This window comes from Fukomys damarensis, unplaced genomic scaffold (assembly GCF_012274545.1).
Source record: "Fukomys damarensis isolate Sample0158 unplaced genomic scaffold, DMR_v1.0_HiC HiC_scaffold_16, whole genome shotgun sequence".
Taxonomy (NCBI): domain Eukaryota; kingdom Metazoa; phylum Chordata; class Mammalia; order Rodentia; family Bathyergidae; genus Fukomys; species Fukomys damarensis.
In genome coordinates this window covers 39,117,625-39,139,741 of record NW_022900928.1, presented here as the reverse complement: position 1 = coordinate 39,139,741, position 22,117 = coordinate 39,117,625, and the positions used below count along the sequence as shown (strand labels likewise).

Below are 22,117 nucleotides of genomic sequence, written 5' to 3'. Positions count from 1 at the left end.
GTCTATTAGGGATTTGCTAGCACTTGCTATATACAAGACACCATTTTAGGCTTTGGTGGGGATGAAGCATCACATCTAACTTTTATAAAGCCCTATGAGGTTAAGACCATTATCAGCCCTATTTTCCATATGAACAAAGGGGCTACCACATACTTGTCTACCCAGACTTGTCCGACATGATAGTCACAAAGAACTCCTAAGCACTAGATTATATTGCTAACATATTATAATAACTGAATGTTTTAGGAAAATCCTCAGAAACTCTGATTCTGTTTTTCTTTTTTTTTTGTTTTATTTTGTTTGGTTTTGGTTTTGGTTTTTTTGAGACAGGGTCTCACTATGTACTTGAGACTGACCTGGAACTCACTATGTAGCCCAGGCTGGTTTTGAATTCATAGCAATTCTCCTGCTTCAGCCTCCCAAGTGCTGGGATTACAGGCGTGCGTCACCACACCCGGCAGAAACTGATTCTGAATGGGAAAGGGAGTTGAACTATATTCTTCTTAGTTCTAATGAAGTCATTCTTCTAATATCCTTAAAGTTTACTCCTAAGACTTGGGATTTTCTAAAACTTCTGTTCTGTGTCCTTGTAGCAGGCATCTGATTATAATGACTGCCCACTGTCTACTGAATAGCTTTCTAGTATTAGGGGAAATTCCTGTATTTAATCGGTAAATTTTACAATGCAATTAAAACTTAAGTTTCCAGTCTCTCATTAGCACTATTAATATATTCGAACCATTTAAGACCTAACTATAAACATTATGTCTTTAGTTTTTATTCTTAACTCTTTGCAAGATCTAAGCAAACAGGAATCTGCCTTCCATCTGCATAGATACATCTACTCTGCACATTACAAATAAATGGAATACAATATGGTATTTGGTGACTAGTTTCTTTCACTTAGCGTACTTTTTTCAAGGTTTATCTATGATGTAGCATATATAATACTTAGTTCTATGCAACCAGGAGTCTTCCTTCCATCTGTATAGATATGTCTATCCTGTATATTACAAACAAGTTGAATAAAATATGTGGTATTTTGTGACTGGCTTATTTCATTTAGCATAAGTTTTTCAAGGTTTATCCATGTTGTAGCATATATAACACGTCATTCCTTTTTATGACCAAGTGATATTCCACAGTATGGATATATCTTATTTTATTTTTGTATGGACATTCGTATTATTTTGGGCACTATTCTTACTTCTATTTTATTTTAGAAATAAGGACATTTAATCTCAGGGAAGTACCCTGACCAACATAAGACAGAAAGTGGCAAATTTGAGAGCCACACAAAGCCTAGTGCATTTGATACTGTAATTCTTGCACTTAACCACTATACCACTGATTCCTATTATGCCATCCAGGCTTGTAAAGCCAATGCAAAAGAAGATGGGAAGGAGGTTCAGGGGTATAGCACCTATTCTGGGTACAATCCTTAGCACCTGGGGGTGGGGTAGGAAAAGACAACAAAATCTTCATTGAAAATCTTGTTAGGAGCAGAAATTTCATCATGAAAATGAGGTAGGTGAAATGATCCAAATATTTGAAAAATAAACAAGTTTGAAAAATAGGAAAATAGAATTTAGTGTAAAAGCTATTAAAACAATAACTTAGGGTGGTGGCACACACCTGCAATCTTAGCAGTTGGAAGGCTGAAGCTGGAGGATCACTGCAAGTTGAAGGCCACCCTGAACTGCATCGGAAGACCCTGTATCAAAAACAACAACAAAAAAGGTTAAAACAGTATGAATATACAAGACGCAATCAAAATACATGGTGAATGTTTAAATTTTTAAAAATTTGTATTGCAGTAAAAAACATTTTCATTAATCCTATTCAAAATCTTCCCCTCACTTCGAACATACTTATTCCATTATTCTTGCCACTTTCTGAAACAGTTCTGGAAGTCTTCTTTCGTGTGTTTACAAAGTGTGATAAATAATTTGGTGAAGGCTGCTTTTGCATACCATCCAAGGAAAGGAAGGCTCATAAAAACATGTGTGCCCTAATTCACTTTCTTCACTAGATCTGCCACAGTGCAATTTCTCTTTCCTAAAGTCAAAAGGACCATGAAACATCAATGTTTTGAATCGACTTAGGATACCAAGGCAGTCATGACCGTGCCACCAAAAACAATGAAGAAGGCTTTCAGAACAGCTTCAGAAAGTGACAAGAATGGTGGGATACATTTGTTTGAATCAAGATGGAATATTTTGAGAGGAATTTGGGGCAATGTGTGTTTTATTGTAATATTTTTAAAAATTTAAACATTTGCTGTATTTTTCTATCACACTTTATACAATTTGTTAAATACCAATAGCCATAGCACTTACTATATAAGCTTCTAAAATAAGAAAGTCAAAGTGGGGTGAGGGGGTGGGGGGGGTTAAGTCATCTGCCCCCGCAGGACAGAGCTGGTGATTGGTAGACCTGGTGTTGGAATTCAGGCAGGTTGACTCTAGATCTGGGGTTCTCAATCACTGAGGTCAGCCAAATAAACACACTTAGTCATTGTAAACAAACAAAAAGAATGGTTATCAGATCACTGAGAGGGATGCCATTTAAATTTTTTTAAAAAGAAGATAACACAGTGTTGTAAGGCAATATATTGAAGTACAAAAATAATTTTTATTCTGTGCACCAGACTATCCAAAATTAAATGGAAAGTAACAAACTGGAAAAAGTATTTTCAACACATACAGAAGATAAGCATTAATTCACACAAAAATTAACAGGAAAGATATTAAAGTGCCAAACAGAAAGGCAGTAAAAGGACCTGAATAGATTATGTAAAAAAGAACTACCTCACATGAAAACATATTTAATTATTAATAATGAAAGAAATCTAAGTTATATGTGATGGATATTTTCCTCTATCAAATAAGAAAAATAAACAAAATTGAAGGAGACTAGTCTTAGCTAGTATACAGTACATTGGAATTCACAAACATTGCTGGTAGGAGCACAAATTAGTAGAACTTTTCTGTCAAATTGTGTTACAGTATCTACCAAGAACTTTAAATATTCATATCATTTTATCTTCCTGGGAATCTAGTCTAAGGAAATAAATATAAATTTAGTAAAACTTTATGTTCAATGACATGCATAACACTTCAGATGAAAAATGCTGGAAACCATCTAAATATCTAACAATGAGAAAATAGTTAAATAACTTATTCTATATATAAGCAATCACATTGCCATTGAAATTGATTATCCAATAATATAAAAATGTAAAGAAATGTTCTCATTATATCTTTAAAGTCAGGGCACAATTTATATTATTAGACATTGTATACAATTATAGCTATTAAGGAAATATATCAAATATACTAAATTACTAAGAAATGCTTTTCTTTTCACTTTTAGTCATTTGCCAAATTTTCTATAAAGAGCCCTTGTTATTTTTACAATGAGGGAAAATAAAATAAACTGTGCCTTTACAAAAGAACATGGACTGACTTATATGTATTGTCTGTTCCCAAATTACTTCTTCTCCCACTGACACAGCACATCTGACCAGGGGAGTGGTGTACACATATCTCTTTGAAGAGCCAGCTCTAGAGATAAGACTCTAGTTGACCAGTGAGCTTGCTGATTTCCTAGCAGTGCCAGATAAGGAGTTTTAAACACAGCAGGAAACTACAGACCCACTGGCTACTCCACATCAGAGCTCAGTCAGTTCAGTTTTGATTTCCTCTGGTCAGTGGCCCTGAAAGAAAGAGAGATTACAATGTAGTTTTTGCACTCTATCCAGGATGACAGGCTCCACCACTTACACAGCTGAGATGGAGGAGGACTGCCTTGGCTGCTGAGATAGAGGAAAATGACACCCGGTGGTGAGGCTTACAGATAAGATCTCCCAACAGAAACACTCTTGCTCTGGTTAACAGTTTCCAAGGTCTGAAGAGCAAATAAAAAACCTCCAGGGAGTAGCAGGGAATCAAATGTTAAACCTCTGGCCTGACCCATTAGAAGGGTTGGGGCCCTCTGAATTTCTGTACCTCTTCCTTATTTTTTCATCGGCCAGTTATTTATTGAGTACACAGAACAAGATAGATGTGGCTCCTCACAGGCTTTGCTTATACAGATTCAAACAAGGGACAGGGAGGCAGACATTGAGGTCCAGGGTACAGGATGGTATCTATGGCTGTGATAGCAGGGCGCCTCTGACGACCAAGGAAGGATTTTAGAGGAAGCTGATTTTAAAAGCTTTAGGAGTCAGCCTGGTGATAAGAGGAGTGGGGAAGAAGGATCTTCCAGGCTGAGGAATGGGCTAATTCTGCAGAGCCAAGAGACAGACAGCAACTGAGGAAGCTTCTGAAGTTTGCAATGGGAGACAGAAAGAGGGGAAGTGCTTTTCCCCATCTATCCTTAGACTGAATTACAGAAAAAGGGGAGAGGAAAAAAGAAAAAAAATAGATTTTTCTAGAGGTATCCTCTTTGCTGTCTCAAAACTTGGGTTTTCCCCCTTTGTTCCAGAGCATGTGCTTCCTGCTTTCTGATCTGTTGTGTTGCTGTTTCAGCTGTACAACAACATATGCATGATTTGATGGCAGAGTAGGTAATTCACAGCCTCACTCGGAAGATAACATCTGTGCTGCTCACTTGATATGAGACAATAGTGGGGTGAGGGTAAAATAGAGTTTATACAGTATTGTGTGTTTAGCGTATGCTAAGTGCTGGAGAAAAAAATATGGGGAAGAAAATCTATCTTAAAGTAGCTCAGGCTCTAATAACCATTATACATATGTAGGAGAAAGAGAACAATTTGAAAAACGAATGTTGAAATGCAATTTAAAAATAATTATCTTGTGAATTTGTTTAGATAGATTTATTAACCCTCTGTCCTTCTGCACAACTCATTAAAGGGCTGAATAGAATAACAATTGGGTGTTTTATAGGTTCTTCACAGGTGAGAAAGCCCCCAACATATGAGGTACTCAAAAGGACATGAAGGTGGGCATGATGGTACATGCCTGTTGTCCAAGTTACTCAGGAGGTGAGGCAGGAGAATTCCAAGTTTGGACCAAGTGTATACAATTCAGTGAGACTGTGTCGCAAAATTTAAAGAAAAGGGCTGGGGATGTACCTCAGTGCTAGCGTGCCCTTGGATTTGAGCCCCAGTATTAGAAAAGTGCTGCTAATATAGAGATACCTGAGTTTGAACTTTGAACTTAGGACTGCATTCATTCAATTTTTATCCTTGGGTAGGTTATTAAGGTTTCTGGGCCTCAGTTTCTTCATCTGCTGTGTATGGCAGATAATGTTAGCAGTTGAAATTGACAGTGCTCCTTTCTTTTTATATTAGAAGCCCTTCCAGTTTTCCTTAGGAGAAGGAAAAAGTCTAGTCTAGGTGATGGCTCTTTAGTGGAATAAAGTAGGCATTGGCAAACTGGTAGAAGCAGATAGTAAATATTTTAAACTTTGCAAGCCATTCAGTATCTGACACACTCTGTCATTGTAGTGTGAAAAGAACCACAGATGATGTGCAAATAATTAGGTGTGGCTGCTGCACTATAATTTTACTTACAGACACAGACAGTGATCCAGATTTGGATGTTGTTTACACACCAGAAGTCTAAGACAACCTCGAGAATCCTGTTTCTTACTTTCCATGTGACCCATTTGTGGCCAATGATACCCAAGTAGAAATCTGGAGATTTTTGGGAAAAGATTTTGGTTTTCTAATAAATTGAAGGCTACTGTGCTGGCACTGACTTTCTCCTTCAACTGAGAGATGCTCAGGTAATAACTGGAGTTGATGTAGCCACTGTGTGCAAGCATAACACTAAATGCTAATTTGGAAAAGATAGTGATATGGATAGAGATTGCTTACAAATGTCATCCTCGAGAAGTTGAATCAAAGTCAGCAGCACCTGGTGGACTCATAATTTTTAATCCACTGTGGATGTATTTCCTGCATTTTCAGCCAGATTTATTCATAAGTAATGCTGATATATCACAGGCTTACTGTGAGCATTAAATGAGATTACTATTCAGATCACATGGCATATAGCAGAACTCAGATGGTCCTTTTCACAGAAATTTTATTCTCTTTTTGATCACTATTAACATTTTGCACAAACTCCTTTTAAAAACAAGTTCAAATATGGAGATACCTCAAAGAGCTGGGATTAGAGATTACATTTGACCCAGCCATTTCTCTGCTGGGTATCTTTCCAAAAGAATTAAAAGAATCATAGGGCCGGGGATTTAGCTCAGTGTTTCGGTGGCCTGCCTTGCAAGCGCAAGGACCAGAGTTCAATCCCTGGGACAAAAAAAAAAAGAATCATATCACAGTGATATATGTGCACTTAGTTTATAGCAGCATGGTTTGTAATAGCTAAAACTTGGAAAAAGCCCATTTGCCCATCAGTTGGAGACTGGATAAAGAGAATCATAGGGCCGGGGATTTAGCTCAGTGTTTCGGTGGCCTGCCTTGCAAGCGCAAGGACCAGAGTTCAATCCCTGGGACAAAAAAAAAAAGAATCATATCACAGTGATATATGTGCACTTAGTTTATAGCAGCATGGTTTGTAATAGCTAAAACTTGGAAAAAGCCCATTTGCCCATCAGTTGGAGACTGGATAAAGAAGATGTGGTTTTTCTATAAAATGGGGAAACAAAAGAAAATGAAAAAATGGAAATAAAGTATTTGTAAATAAGGAAGGGATGAGGGGGTAAAGGGAGGGTAGAGGTAAGGGGAAAAAATGAGAACCAAGACCTGTCATATAAAGGTACAAGATCCCAATGATGAATGTAACTGTGCTGTATACCTAAAATTCACCAATAAACTCAATGAGGAAAATAAATAAATTAAAAAAAAACATGTTCAATAGTATGAAATATTTTTCAAGATCATCTCTAGTTTCACTTTAATTTTAAATTTCCGAGGCCTCAGAAAGACTAGGACAGGGGAGAACTAGACAGAATATCCAGTTTAGCAGGAATATGATTATGAAAAGATCTCAGATGGTTCTCAGACACACTGAAGGTAATTTCTCTCCTTGTAAATATGTTAGCTTTCTTGTTGCTGGACACAACACTCTACACTCACAACTTAAATGCATACCAAAAGTTTAACTTGCTCATGGTTTTAGTCCATGATTAGTTGGTTCCAAGGAAGAAGCATCATAATGAGAGGATACGGTACAGCACACATGCTAAGTCCATAGTGTCCAAGAGACAGACCAGACAGAGTGCCAGAGAGGAATGGGCAATGGACCATGTAGTCCATGACTCTCTCCCACACTCAGTAGCTTGCTTTACTAATCTGCTATGTGTTTTTTTTTTTTTTTTTTTTTTTTTTTTGGTACCGGGGATTGAATTCTGGTCCTTGCGCTTGCAAGGCAGGCCACCGAACCGCTGAGCTAAATCCCCAGCCCTGCTATGTGTTTTTTAATCCAATGAAGTTGACAAACCAGGATTAAAGGTCAGAGTAACTATTACTGAAAGTTTCCTTTCGCAGTCCCCTTTGAAGGTGTTCCTTTAGAGTCCTTATGCTGGCCTGAAACTGACTTCAATTGTGAAGACAGAAAGTCTATGGATGCCCTTTCTTTTGTCTCTGCTTGTACTTAGTCTAACTTTACTAAAGAAGCAGACTCACTGTGGAAGGAAGCCCTATGAGGAAGAGACTTTTATCAAGAAAAGGAGAGGTCTAACAATGAATAGTCCGAGTACTGAGAACAACAAGGAACAGTTTAAATAGTTCAGGTTCAAGGGCCGGGGATCTAGCTCAGTCGTGCCACTGCCTGCCTCTCAAGTGCAAGGTCCCGAGTTCGACTCCCTGTACCAAAATAAAATAAAATAAATAAAAATAAATAAATAGTTCATCCAGTTTTTGAGAAGCAGTGTCGGTTTGCGATTTCTCTCTCAAAGCAGGGGTATATGTGTGAGCTTAAAGTACCCATATAGAGACTCTCTGTATACAGTAACCATTCAGGATAACATGGGCCAATGAATGGATGGATAGATGGATGTGCCATTAGAAATAGGAATTAATAAAATAAACAATGAGCAACAGAGATCTGGCTGTCTTTTGTCTTAGTCCAATTTGTGAGAATTTTTCAACTTCTCTGTTGCAACTATTCAAATCTACTGTTATAATGTGAAAGCAGCTACAGAAGATATGTAAAGCAATACATATGGATATGTTTCCATAAAGCCTAGTCCAAGGGTCACAATTTGCCTATCCTTTCCCTGGACTATGTCCACATCTATGCTCTGGACTATGTTGTCATCTGCCTCTCAGAACTGCAGCATCCTTTTACTACCAGTCTGAGGATGGAGAGAGATCTGTGCAGATAAGAAAAAGCTGAACCTTAATAGGAGCCTCTGATCCTAATACTCCAGGAACTCCTCATTCTGTACTTCACTGGGTGAGATTTGACATTTCCTCTTTGCTTATGTTTGGGATTTTTCTATTACTTGCAGCTCAAAGCATCCTAGCTGGCATACTTTCCTAAGAGGAAGTATTTCACCTTGTCTATGTCAGGAATAGTGAAAGTACTAACAGCTTGTAATGCTAAAGATTGGTAGAATTGCCTCACCACTGTAGACCTTCCAGAATAAAGATTAATTTTAATCTGGCAAACTTGAAAATCCTCTGTAGGAATGACTATAGAGTTAAATACTCTGAACTATTAGAGATCTGTTACCATAGCATTTAAAGAGGTTTAAAGACGATTAAGCTATAGCTCATTCCCTTGTTTAATAGGCTAAGGCCTGGGAGACACTCACACTGTCTTTCATTTGACTGTTTGTTTCATGCGTGCAAATTTTATGTCCAACAATCAAGATAAAAACTTTTATGGTAGGAAACTTGTAGCTCTCATGGGACTTGGCACTTGGATGTACAAAATGTACATTATTAACTGAATTCTCAAAGGGATATTTTTATAAACACATCATAGAAATAAGATCCATTTTAAATAGTCCCTGTCTGATTTAAGCTATCTACTGAAAAAAAAAGTTATAGTGAGTTTGTCTGGGAAATGTTTTTAGAGTGCAGCTAATGTTTGAACTGTTAATTCCTGATTTTTTCTCTCCGGGTAATTGTTCCCTACACTGAACTTATACAGTATGAACTTATGTGATGGGCAAAGGCTGCACGCAACATATTACAACAAACATGGGCTTATCATTCTCTTTCTGAAAAAACACCCAAATGTTTATTGTGTATAACTATTGGAGACTGGCCTATTATTTTGGGGCAGTTTGCAAACACAGGCAAAATATATTAGAGGAATAGGAAAGTAGATGAAACTGGATTATTACGGGAAACAGGAAAATAAAGAAAAAAGATTAGTCTAGACTTGTCTTAATTATAGCCTACATGCAGTGAAATGTGGTAATTCAATACTAGTTGATTTAGTGGTATAATCTTTTTTTGTACTAGTAAATACCCCCAAATTGCCTTTTATATGAGTTATGATAGAAGAAATATGTAATTCTATCAGGGAGTTTACTTAAACAAAGGGAGTAAAAATTTAAAGGTGGGCTTAGAAAATGGGGGCATTTTTCCTTTTGTAAACGTTCTTATAGATTCTATGCACCTTTAAAAAATTATAGATTCTTCGGACTACATATGTAATATTTACTTATAGAAATTACAAAGAAACGGAAAATTATGCATAAGATTAAAACTCAATGATAATCACTGCAGAAATTTTGGAATAGTTCCTTCTATTTTCTCTTTCTCCCCACCTTTAAAATAAGGTATATTTAAAAATCTATTATTAAGATATTAACCATCATAAATATTTCTCAGATAATGAAGAATGCTTCAGTAAGTTTTTATATTATCTTCTTAGTTATTTTTTCCTATACTCTATACTCTCTAAAGGTAAATTTATAGCATTAAAAAGATTTTCAAGTAAAAATTGTTCATAATCCTCCTATTCTAAGTATTTTCACTTTACTTACTCTTTCCTTTACAGATAACTGAAGTTATCTGTGTTCTATTTCACAGTAAATGCATCTCAATTTGGATGCTTTATTTGGAGGGCATCTTATGGTAGTGGTTCTTGAAATGTGGATCCTAAAACAACAGTACCATCTCTTAGGGATTTATTAAAAGTATAAATTCTTAGGCTCCTAATGAATCAGAAATTGAGGATGGAGAAGGCAGCAATCTGTGTGTGTGTGTGTGTGTGTGTGTGTGTGTGTGTGTGTGTGTGTGTGTAAGCCATCCAGGTAACATTTTTTTTTCTTTCTGGTACTGGGGATTGAACTTAGGACCATGAGCTTGAGAAGCAGGCATGCTGTCAGAGTCAAATCGCCAGCCCTGAGGCAACTTTAATTTATAGTAATGTTTGAGAACTATCTTACAGTATCAACAATTTGTAGATGATCTTTTTGGAAACAGTTTGCAAAGTTGCTTTTCTGATCAGTCTCTATTTTCTGGAAGGGTTACAAATACAAAATGATGTTCCCTCTATTCCCTCAAAGGTAGAAACCTATCTTAAAGATAAGGTTTAAATATAAGAATTAGTAGGTGAGTGTGGTGTTGCATGATTGCAATCCCAGCACTTCAGGAGGTTGAGACAGGAAGATCACAGATTTGAGCTCAATCCAAGCAACTTTCTGATTGAACAAGACCCAATCTCAAAACAAAAAAAAGTAAAAAAGGGGCTGGGGACCTAGCTCAGTGTGATGGCCCTGGAACAAAAAGAAAAAGAATTAGTAAAAGTGTTTGCAAAGTAGTAAGTGGCGAAGTGGTACAGAGATATTAGTTATCGTTATGGTGACCTTGCGTTTAAGCTGAAAGATTTATATTACTAAACTCTGGGGAAAGCCAAGTGGAATGTAGACACAGATGTTTCTTAACTTTCACATCAACTTTTATACAACCCAATTTTTCACACATTACACATGCCACCACCAAAATGCCTTTCCCACACCAAATCTGGAATTCCATGCACTTGCAATTTAATGAGCAATTTGAGGTATCCCATGGCTGTACCACCTGCCAGTCCACAGCTCTGCCCTGGCAGGGTCACATCTTCTTCTCTTCTGTAGTTCTTGTGCATATTTCTTGCATCTTGTCAAGAAAATGAGAGAAACTGTCCTCAGCCATGCTTAGTTTCTATTACATTTCTTTGGCAGTCTTAGGCTACGATTGTTCCTGTTTTTGTTTTATGAATTTGATGCCCTCTCAGATACTTCCTAGTTCATAAATTAATATTTTTTCAAGTTTTCTTCTCTTCCCTGAGTCACCTCCTCATCCTCCGGTCAGTTTGTTCTTCTTCTTCGTAGTCTTGAAGTCTGATCATTCCTAGTTGTCTTTCTGTTTTTATGATTTCAGGTACCTGGCCTGGACTCTTTCTATAATTGTTCAGGCTTGTGTCTTCCAACAGGGCTTTCCCCTAAAAGAAAATGTGACTGTGATCTGCATTTATAAGTGGGCAGGGACTTGTCCAAGAGATATTACTTTAAAGAGCGCAGGCATGGAGCACAAGACCCCTTGTCCTTTTCACCTTCACCTCCTCCCTTATTGCCAGAGTAAAGATGGCTTTGTTTTGGCATAGGAGGACTTCAATTCATTTTTTTTCTAAGAAGACATGACATACATTTGTCTCCACCTGAGTCCATTTTGGAAGTTTCTATTTATTCTCTCAGTTCTCCCCTTCCACGTATCACTACCCTTCCCAAATAAGAGGTTCACATTACTAGGGTAGTCCCCTGGGTCTTAGATCCAGACGCCAAGCCTGCTCCTGTTATTGCTGGCTGCTCAGTGGTAGAAATGATGGGGGTCAGGGACACAACTGATCTTGCTATTCTAGATGCAGGTCTGTAATTAATTATCCTAATGCTTCCGCTCCAGACTTGTATTCATCCTGGCTCTCCGCTGGGAATTTCTTTGAATCTCTTTATCTTTTTTTCTGATCCAAAATATATCCATTCATCCTCTTCCTTCCCCCTCCCCTGTCTCTCTTTGTCTCTGTCTCTCATTCCTTTTTTATTATTTACTTATTTTGAGACAGGGTCTCACTATGTAGTACAGACTGCCCTGAAACTATTTAGCCCAGACTGGTCTCAAACTCAAAAGAGATCCTCCTGCCTCAGCCTCCCGAGTGCTGGGATTACAAGCATATGCCACCACACCCAGCTTTCATTCTTTTTTATTTACCAAAGATCTAACTTCCTTACAATAATTTCTTATTGTCTACCTTTTTAAAAAAATTTTTTGAGAGGGTCTCACTAAGTTGCTTAGTGGCCCAGGTTGGGATCGAACTTGGGATTCTCTTCCTCCATCTCTCAGAGTACTGGAATTATAGGCATGTACCACCACACCTGGCTTCTATATATTTATCTTTTACAGTGTTCCTTACGTATAACATATGTGTATGACATTTAAGGGCTTTGGAGGGTGGGAGACTGACTTGTGTGACCCTTCCACTATTTTGATCCAAATAAATTTGGTGAAAGACTGATAAGCCACCTCACTCAGCATCATAATCTACTGATCAGTCTGCACATTCTCTTGAAAATACCCCACCCAGCCTGTGAAAAGCCACCATCAGAAAGTTCTCCTTCCTAATACCAAATCAGTATCTTGTGGGTAGATGTCCGTTCAAGTTGGCTAAGAGCAGAATTTGGGGTAAGAAATTACTTTCAATAAGAAACTTTACTGTCTATTATTTAATGTTTAATTTGTGTTTTGAACATTTTAAATAATTCCAGGCCAGGTGTGTTGGCACATGCCTATGATACCAGCAGTCAGGAGGCTGAGGTAGAAGGATTCAGAGAGTTCAAGGCCAGCCTAGACTACACAGTGAATTCAAGGCCAGCCTGAACTACAGAGTGAGATCCTATTTCAAAAAACAAAATAAAACTCCATATATATGATACAACACTCAGATTTCTATTTTTAATCCAAGATTAAATTTATAAACAGTATATACATATTAGGAAATTTGTAATTTTTTTGGCTCTTAAGGATAAAATTCCTTACAGAATAGGTAAGCCTATTTCAGAGTTTGATATATTATACTTTTCATATAAATTTTCAGGAGCTTGTTAAACACAAAAATAGTACTGCATCCAAAGAGACGTAATGAGCAGAAAAATAGTTAGAAATAACCATTATTAAACCCTTGGGCTAGAACAACAAATATCTAGGTAGTTTATTAGCTTTCTAGCAAGCCTGTACCAATCTTGTTATCCCCACAGTGTTCACTGGATATATTGCCCCAGTGTGTTTATTTTTCTCTTAGCAGTTATGGATGTTATGGGATTGTTATTCATTCTGACTATATGTACTTCTGCTGCTTCATCCTGTAATTTTTAAAATGTGGGTTCTTACCCCACTGCTTTGGTAGAATCTCTGTGGTGAGGTGGTGGAAGGACACCACACTGGCTTTGGGGTTTCTGGCAGAACATTATTCTGGTGGGGTTGTGGTTTCTCTTGAGTAATTTCTGGGGAACTGTGTCCAAGGCTCACCCCCAGCTTAGCTTTTGCCTATGCATTAAACACTGTCAGTGGTTTTATTCCCTTCACTACTCCCATTTGAATAAAATGAAAACTGTTGTGAAACAGAATTTCTGTAAGTACTGGAATAAGATATAGGACTGGTGAAGTTCAAGTTGCTTTGCATAGATTGATTAACTTCTGTTTTATTCAGCCATGCTTGAAAGTGAGAGAAATTCTACATCTAGATGCTTTTCCACATCTGATAAAAACCACTGGTGATGTAATAATCATCAGCATTTACTATGCACCAGGTTAAGTACTAGCCTAAGTGCTTACTTGATAAAAGTCATAATTATAACCAATCTAATTTATCAAATTCCACCTACAAGCTAGGTACATTATATACATCATTCAATTTCACAGTTTTCTGAGAATGATATTTAGAAACCATAAAAGTGAAGCACTACTAAGTGAAGAAATATATTCAAGGATATACAAGTGAGGCCAGGCATCATGGTGCATACTTGTAATCCCAATACTCAGAAGGCCAAGGCAGGAGGACTGCCATGACTCTCAGGACAGCCTGGTCTATGTAGTGCGTTCAAAACCAGTCTAAACTACATAGCGAGACCCTTCTCAAAAAAAAAAAAAATATATATATACAGGTTATATATCATAGAATTGAGATTTAAACCCAGATTCCAAAGCCTTTTTTTCATGGAACACAGTTGAATCAATTTTCATATTTAAAAAAATACTTGATCAAGTCATTTTATACCATTTTCATAAGAATGTTTATGAGAAGTAAAGAAAATACTATTACCTCCATTTTAAAGATAAGGAAAATAAGAAGTTAAATGACTTGCCTAACTTCTCACAGTAATAACAGTGTTGGCTTGGAGTTTCCATTTTTTTAGCTATTAATAAAATAACATTTTCTGTTATTCATGTACTCTATGACCAGGTGAAATCATGTTAAGAAAACATAAATTTAACTCCTTTCACTCAAAGAAAATCTTACAAGGATCACTATCCTTGAATTCTTAGTTTCCATATATGTCATCTTTATATCTAGTGTAACTGTGGCACGGAAAGAGGCAGTTGTTAAATTACTAAGAACCCCAAAATCCTCAGTGAGTACCAGCACACATCTTCAAAGATAGACACCCTTCAATAGTTTTACTGTCCAAACCACACTTCCCAATAAAAATTATCCTTCATAGAAAGTTCCAAAGTAAGTTCCAGGCCTGAATAGCAGGCCACAGGTTTTAGGGAAATTTGGCCACTTGATTAGGCTCTCCATCTCTAACAAATTCTCTTTGATGGCAAAGCCAGATAGGCTTCTTTGGATACCACTTGACCTTCTCCTGTTCTCCTTTACAGGGCTTGCTTCTTTTAACTTTCCTCTTCTCCAAGCCACTAGTCCCCTGCACAAATGTGTCTCCTTGACAAAAAAAAAAAAAAAATAATAATAATAAAATAAAATACGTTCACTCAAATGACCAGAAAAACATGCTAATAATAATTTTTCTTGACAAACCAAACCCTTGTTAATTTAGGTTTCTACAGATTTTATTGCAATTATTTGACAGTCCTATCCACTTACAATCATAGTTTTTAAAACCCAGATGCAGGTTGAGTCCAGATTCTAATTTCAAATCTCTGTTGGCTCACACTTGGGATATGTTCTGTCTTCCATTTCCAGCTGGCCCACCATCATGCCCTTTCCTCTGGAATGAAGACTTCCTCACATGCATCTCCACATTCCTCCTACTTAGACCAGTGGAATTTATAGCTTGCTAACTCAACTTGCCTCCAAAGAGAAAGCAAAATGAAATTAGGTTTGGGGCCTGCCTACGGGTCAAGAAATAGGCAAAACTCCAGATCTGAACCTTTTCTCTCAATTTTTCCTTTTGCCCTCCATCCGTATTTTAATGACTTACCTTCTAGGTCACTGTTTAACTTTCTCAGCATCTAGAACTCGATCACTGCCTGGTTAAGGTTCAGGAAAAAAAAAAGGCCTAAGGGAAGTTTGTGGCATCAGATTCTTTCCCTGCTTAACCTAATCTCTAGAAGTCCAAGAGAGGCATTTTTGAAACATGCACTAATTCTTTCAGACCATGAGGGTGGCATTAAGGAAACTCAAACCTATACAATGACCTGTGAAATTGGGTAAACTTCTACATTGCACTAAAAACTAGTGCAGGTGAGCATAAGACTTTATGACTTCTGAGAGTTCCAGAATTTAGAGGGCGGCATCGGGTATATTCCTATTTAACTGAAAGCAGAAACTTGTACTCATTTATTCATTCAATAAAGTTTGTTGAGCCAACTATGGGTTTGGTGCTAATGGAATACAAAATAACAAGTTTCTCCACCTTCAAAGAGTCCCAGAAGCAGAGAAGAAATTTAAGCCTCAAGTTCCATTTCTACTTCTGATGGCTCCAAGTGATGGTGAACATTTTAGAGACCAAGTGCCCAAACTGCAACCCAAAACCCACTTATTTATCACAAAGTGTCAACACTGCAAATAAACCTGAATACTGAGGTTTTAGTTTAGAAAAAACAACTGTTAACCAATGCTCAGCTGCTGGGCAATTTGGCTTCTGTGTCAACAGAGGGTTCTGCATGCCCGCTGCAGCACACATGCCATAGATTCGCCACCACTGGTTTAGACTGTTCTGATCCAACTATGGGCTAGAGAAGTATTGCCCCTCTCCCCTCTTTTAATCCTCCACCCTAACTGTAGCATGGTGGAAATGAGGTGCAAATTCCTCTTCCCTCTTAGGGTTCATCATTTCTTAACCTCTAGTCATCTCAGTTTCCTCATTCATAAACAAGTGAATGAGATTTAATATCTACTTTGCAGAATTTGTTCATTTTTTTCCCCATAATGGGTAATGAACTCAGGAGCTTGTTCTTGGAAGGTGGGTGCATGCCACTGACCTAAATCCCTGGCCCTTACTTTGCAGAATTTATGAGATGATTAAAAATAATGGAGGTAAAGTGCCTTGCACACAAGGATTGCTTAACAATCATTATTCTTTTAGTAATAAACGGAATGAAATATAGTAGCTATCCCATGAGCAGTGTTAATATGGCAGTTCTTTGTCTAAATTCAAATCTAAGACTCAAAAGGCTGATTTGTCAAGATGAGGAGTTACTGGATGTACAAGACTAAGTTCCTTGGCTTCTTTCTCATTCTCTACCACGCAAACCCTGTTTGTGCAAGCCTTTCTGTTCTACCCTAAAGAGCTCAGGGTGTATCGACACCTCAGGCTGGTCAAGTTCTACCTGCTGAAGTTTCCTGTTGCGCCAGGGATCAAGCAGTTGGCAGAGTTCATCCAACCAGCTGCTGTGAAGTGATACTCCTGAAGGAAATCCTGGATGAGGCTTGCAAGGGAGTTGTAAACTGTAGCTTGGATTAACCCGGATTGTTTATCAGCGGCCTCAGCTGCTCATCCACTCTCTTCTGGGCAGCTGGGCAAGAACTCCAGCACTGCCACTCCCCACTGCCCAGAACAGCTAGAAAGAACAGTGGGGATTCTTGATCAGTACATGCCCTCTTTCCCAGAATAGGGATTAAGCGTGCCCTCATAAAGTTTACTCTTCCATCCATTCTTTTTTGGACACATAGGTGGATGAGAAATGGAACCTGCACAGTCCATACCTCACCCTCTTAAAAATCTATTTATCTTTGTTCTGCTGTCAAATATGGTATCTGGACATCAAATATATCTCTGTCTGTGATTTTGGTAAAATTAGGATAACAATGCTAATCTCAGAGGGTTGTTGTAAGTAAATGGTAGAACACAGTGAAAGCACTTCCAAAATTGCTTGACAATAATTAAGTACACAATACATGCTAGCTTTCCATTTTACTTAATTCTGTACAGTGGTATTGCATACTGTGAGGAAAACAAGCCCTTAAATTTCTATTAAAATGCTATCATAGGTAAAGAAAACCTCACTCTGTCTGGATTGGGGGAAAAAAGAGTGCATTGGCTCATGGAACTAACAGGAAAGGCCAGATCTAGAGGCTCAAATGAAGTTTTCAGGACTCAGTTTCTCTTTCATCTTTTAGCTGGCACTATTTGGCTGATTCCTTTTGTTGTTAGCCTCATTCTGTTTTGCACAGTCAGAATGTCTCCATTTGGAAGGGAAAATGGCCATGGGAATCATGGTCCAAAAGAAAGGCACATAGTGTTCCTCAGTGTCCATGTGTTAAATCTCATGGCAGGACTTTGGCCCTTTGTGAGTCACATGCTCATCCCTTGGGGATAAATACATAATAAACTATGACCTATAGACCCAGTCCAGCCTGCCTCCTGTATTTGGACAGCAGAGTAGCTAAAAATGGTTTTGTCATTTTAAAATAATTTTTTTAAAAAATATGGATATTTTACAATGCCTAAAAGTTACATGAAATTCAGTTTTTAATTTTCTTATGTATTATCTATGGTTGTTTTTTCACTGCAACAGCCAGTTCAAGTAGGGGTGACAGAGATTGCACAGCCCATAAAATATAAAATATTTTCTATCTGTTCATTTTTTTCTCTGGTACTAGGATCTGGCCTTGAAATGGTGATCCTCCTACTTCAGTCTCCCAAGTCACTGGATGCTATCTGCTCTTTACAGAAAAATTTTGCTGCCCTTGTCCTAGAGTAATCGTGGTAAAAGAAGATAAGACATGCTAATTGACTGGACCTGAATTAAGTTATGCACCCATCCCTGCATGTAGGAGATGGCATAAGGGCCACAAGACTACATTATACTTGTTGAGCACTTACGTATCAGGTATTCCTGTAAGCATTTCATGTGTAATAACTTATTTAATCTTTGCAAGAACCAAAGTGGCAAGAGTTTTTGTCGCCCCCCCCATTTGATAAATGAAAACTAAGGTACAGAAAAATCAAATAACTTGTCAAAAGTTACACAGCTAATAAATGCTCTGACTGAGATCTGAACTAGACCTTCTAGCTATTCTTCACTTCTGTTGGATCTGTTATAATAAATCAAAGTGGGGATGAAAGGGAGGGAGAAGGTTAGTTTCCCTGGATTAATAACGGTTCTGAGAAAAATGAGCAACATATATCCATAACAGTGTCATAGCGATTTGGGTTTTAACTTCTTAGAACCTTAGACATTTTAAAATCTGGCGTGAAGTAGGTAAGATCTGCCTTTTGGGTGATTATAATGATGTTGGCTTAACATTCATGGAGCAATGACTCTGGGGTAACACTAAGGACTTCACATACTTTGCCTCATTGAGGAAATGAAGTTTAGGAAGGTCATATAAATTTTCCAGAGTTATACAGTGAGGCAGAATCAAAGCTCTAATGAGAGGCCAGCACTGTCTGACTCAAGAGCCTGGGCACGTATCTATTACACAGCACAGTTTCCATCCCAGGGGATGAAGGGAGATAAGATAGCAAGTGGACCTAGCAGAGAACCTTGCACATTGTAGGCACTCGATTAAGGTTAGATTCCTTCTTTTTTCTGACTTTCCTTCCTTGCATTATGGAGATGTGTGTGAACAAAGAATCCATATGCAGCCTTAAAGAGTCCACTGCCTCTATTTTTCAAGTAAAAAGTAAAACAAACAAGCAAACTCCCTTAACTAGCCCTGCTGTTAAAAGTCAAAACAAAAATAATAAAGGCTTAGAGAAGGGCAGTGAAAATAATTTTCAGTACGCATGGCAGAAGAGCATGCTATGTAAAGAGAAATTCCAAACCCTGGGATCATCTCATTTAGAAAAGAAAGCTCCCAGAGGCACACTGTTTACTGCATAATAAGCTGATGACAGGTATAGGAAAGGCTAATCAGGACCAGGTATTTACTTTTTTCCCAAAATACAAGAACCAGACTGTTTAATGCATTGTATAATAGCCGTGTCACCTTCCACTTTGGAACACTATCAAAGTGATACTACCTCCCTTCCTACTGACTATTGTGCCAAGCCGCACCTCCACTCCCAACCAGTATACAAGACACTACACTCAACACGTACTAGTCAGAATCTGGAGATTTCTAGCTGGAAGGTGCATTGGGGCCATGCAGTTCAGCCCCTTATATCATAGATGAAGCTGAAACCTAGGTGTCAAAATTTGCATAACTAGCTTATCACCTATCTAGATTTATTCTTGGCCTTGGGGTTAGAGAAACTAAATTGATATTCTGGCTAGCTTAGTGACCCTTTTGAGACTCAGTATATCCATCTTTAACATGGTTGCAAGGTCAAATGATTACAAAAATACTAAGTAAACATTAACTGCACTGTGGCTCAATTCTCAGTTCAGTGCTTTTCCCTTTAAGCCATCCTACTCTCAGAATAGTGTGTTGTAGGAAAAGAATGCAAGGCTGGATTGCTGGGGGAAAAAAAAATGAAAGATGTAATGCCCCTCCTCCTTTACTTCCCTTCATCAACAATAAAGCATGAACTTCAAAAGAAACAAACTTGAAAATGGTGAATGCTGGACTCAGAGACCTTTCCCGGATTGGAACCCTGTGGTCAGATACTGGCCAGGGCAATCCTTGAACAACTTGGTTGCCATCCAAGTCTGTTTTCAGTGGGGAATAAAGTTCATGTTTTGTAGGCAGTATCCTTGACTTTTTTATCCTGTTATTCAAATATTTCCTAATAATCTTCAGCATTTCTACACTCAAGAGACCTTGAAGGAAAAGGATGCAGGGCTCCAGATTTTTTTTCCTTCCTTTTGCTAATGAATAGATGTTTTCTTTCTGAATTCACTAGTCCTATCACCCTATTTTTTTCACACTGAAATAATCCTATGAGAAAGAAGTCAAATAGAAAATAGGAAACTGTAAGTTACCAAATTTTGGCTTGGATTCAAAGCTGAGTCCCTTTCAATATGAAAAACCCAAGTAGAGAGATTTGAAGTTTTAGCACAAAACCTACATACAGCATACATTAGTTTCATAAGTATGAGTGTTTCTGGTGCCACCTATTGGTTATACTATAAACTGTATGAAATATTGATCATGAACATTAATATAAATGCTACTTCTGGTGCTAACAGTCAAAATTATGTATTTCATCAGACTGAAAAAATACTGAAATGGGGTGATTGCTTTACTCATATACTACTAGGAACTACAGGACTGCTTTGGTATGTGGCTTTTGCCTTAGTTTATTCATTAATTAAATGTATGGAAAATAAAACTGTCTCTAGGAACTCTGAGATTAAATGAACCATTACTCAGATTCAAATAATTATCTTGTGATTTGGAACAGTTACTAGTGCAACTAAAGATCCCTTTATCAGCCAGGCTACCCAGGCAGCTACTCTCAGCCACTAGAGAGTTGGCTCATACTGCTCAGAGCTATTCCCTTTTTTGAAGATTTGCATTTGGCCAAAAAGAAGACAGCTTGAGCAAATAGGAGTGACCCTAGTCAGTAGGCTGTGTGCACACACACAAGCATAAATCTGACTTCTGTAGCCAGTGACCAACGACCAGCCAGTGGTCAGGGGTGTGACTCTGTGGTGGGCCAGCCCCCCTTATCTTAACATGTGACCAATTTGGTGGTAAAATTTGTGCTTCAGAGCTCTCCACGGGATCAGGTTGAAGCTAGACATTAGCTGAAGCCATATTCTTATTTAGCCCCTTTCCTTATCCTGTTTCTCTCACTTCTCTTTGAAAACATTTCTCAGGCTTTGCTTCCAAGAAACCTGACCTAAGACAGGAACTATCCAATGGAAAAATATATCTCATGAAAGCCATGAGAGCAAAATATCCCTTTGGGTTTTGTAAATGTAGTTTTCCCAAAATGCTTAGGAGGTAAACACTGAACAAAGCAACTTCCACCACAGGCAGTAGAGCCCAGTCTGAAGGACAGCAGTGGTGATGCTTCCCTGTGGGACAATACTCTCAAATGTATCCTTGAAATGGCACTCTGCCTGAATTTTCTGAGAAGCGAATTTAGTTTCAAAATAGTATATCCATTCTGGCTTTAATATGGTACTCCCAAGGGCAACTAAGAATTACAACTTGGGAGTTGTAGGATTTGAGGCTACATCTGCTTGAGGACCCCAGACTTTTAGTTCGTGCCAAAGGAGAACCTGAGGGAAATAAACAAAAAAAATCTTCCAGAAGAAAATTTTGGAAATCTCATGAGAGTATTGCTTGATGCATGAAACCCAAAGAATCCCAAATAGAGTAAATACAAATAAATCTTTACCAAGACATTATAAACAAAGACTCAAAAGCCAAAGATGAGCAATCTTTAAAGCAGCAATTCTGTTCTCTTTAACAATCATCTTGGGGGCCAGGGATTTAGCTCAGTGGTTCCACCACCTGCCTTGCAAGCACAAGGTCCCAAGTTCGAACCCCAGTACAAAACAAACAAATAATCATCTTGGGAAAACTCTATACTCACACACAAAGAAAGAAATTGAACCCTTACCTCACATCACACACAGAAACCAACTCAAAGTGGGGTAAAGCTTTTGATATGAGACCTGGAACTATAGAACTACTAGGGAAAAGCTTCTTAATGGGTAATGAATTTGATTCCAAAGGTAATGATATGATTCCAAAGGCACAGACAAGAACAGACAAATGGAACTGCATTAAAATAAAGGGTTCTACATATCAAAGAAAATGATAACAAAAGGAAAAGGCAACTTACAGAATGTGCTATATATACATATATATATATATATATATGTACA

At 37.8% G+C, this 22,117-nt stretch overlaps 1 long non-coding RNA gene across 1 annotated transcript in view; it reads right to left on the bottom strand.

Annotated features, from left to right (window-relative positions):
• Positions 1-1,670: 1,670 nt before the first annotated feature.
• LOC109118345 overlaps positions 1,671-22,117 on the bottom strand; it is a 36,484-nt gene continuing 16,037 nt past the window's right edge. The window contains exons 2-3 of the long non-coding RNA XR_002025668.1: positions 3,657-3,718; positions 1,671-1,714 (exon numbers count right to left, since the gene is read on the bottom strand). This is a non-coding gene — a long non-coding RNA (uncharacterized LOC109118345). The remainder of the gene's footprint in view (positions 1,715-3,656; positions 3,719-22,117) is intronic.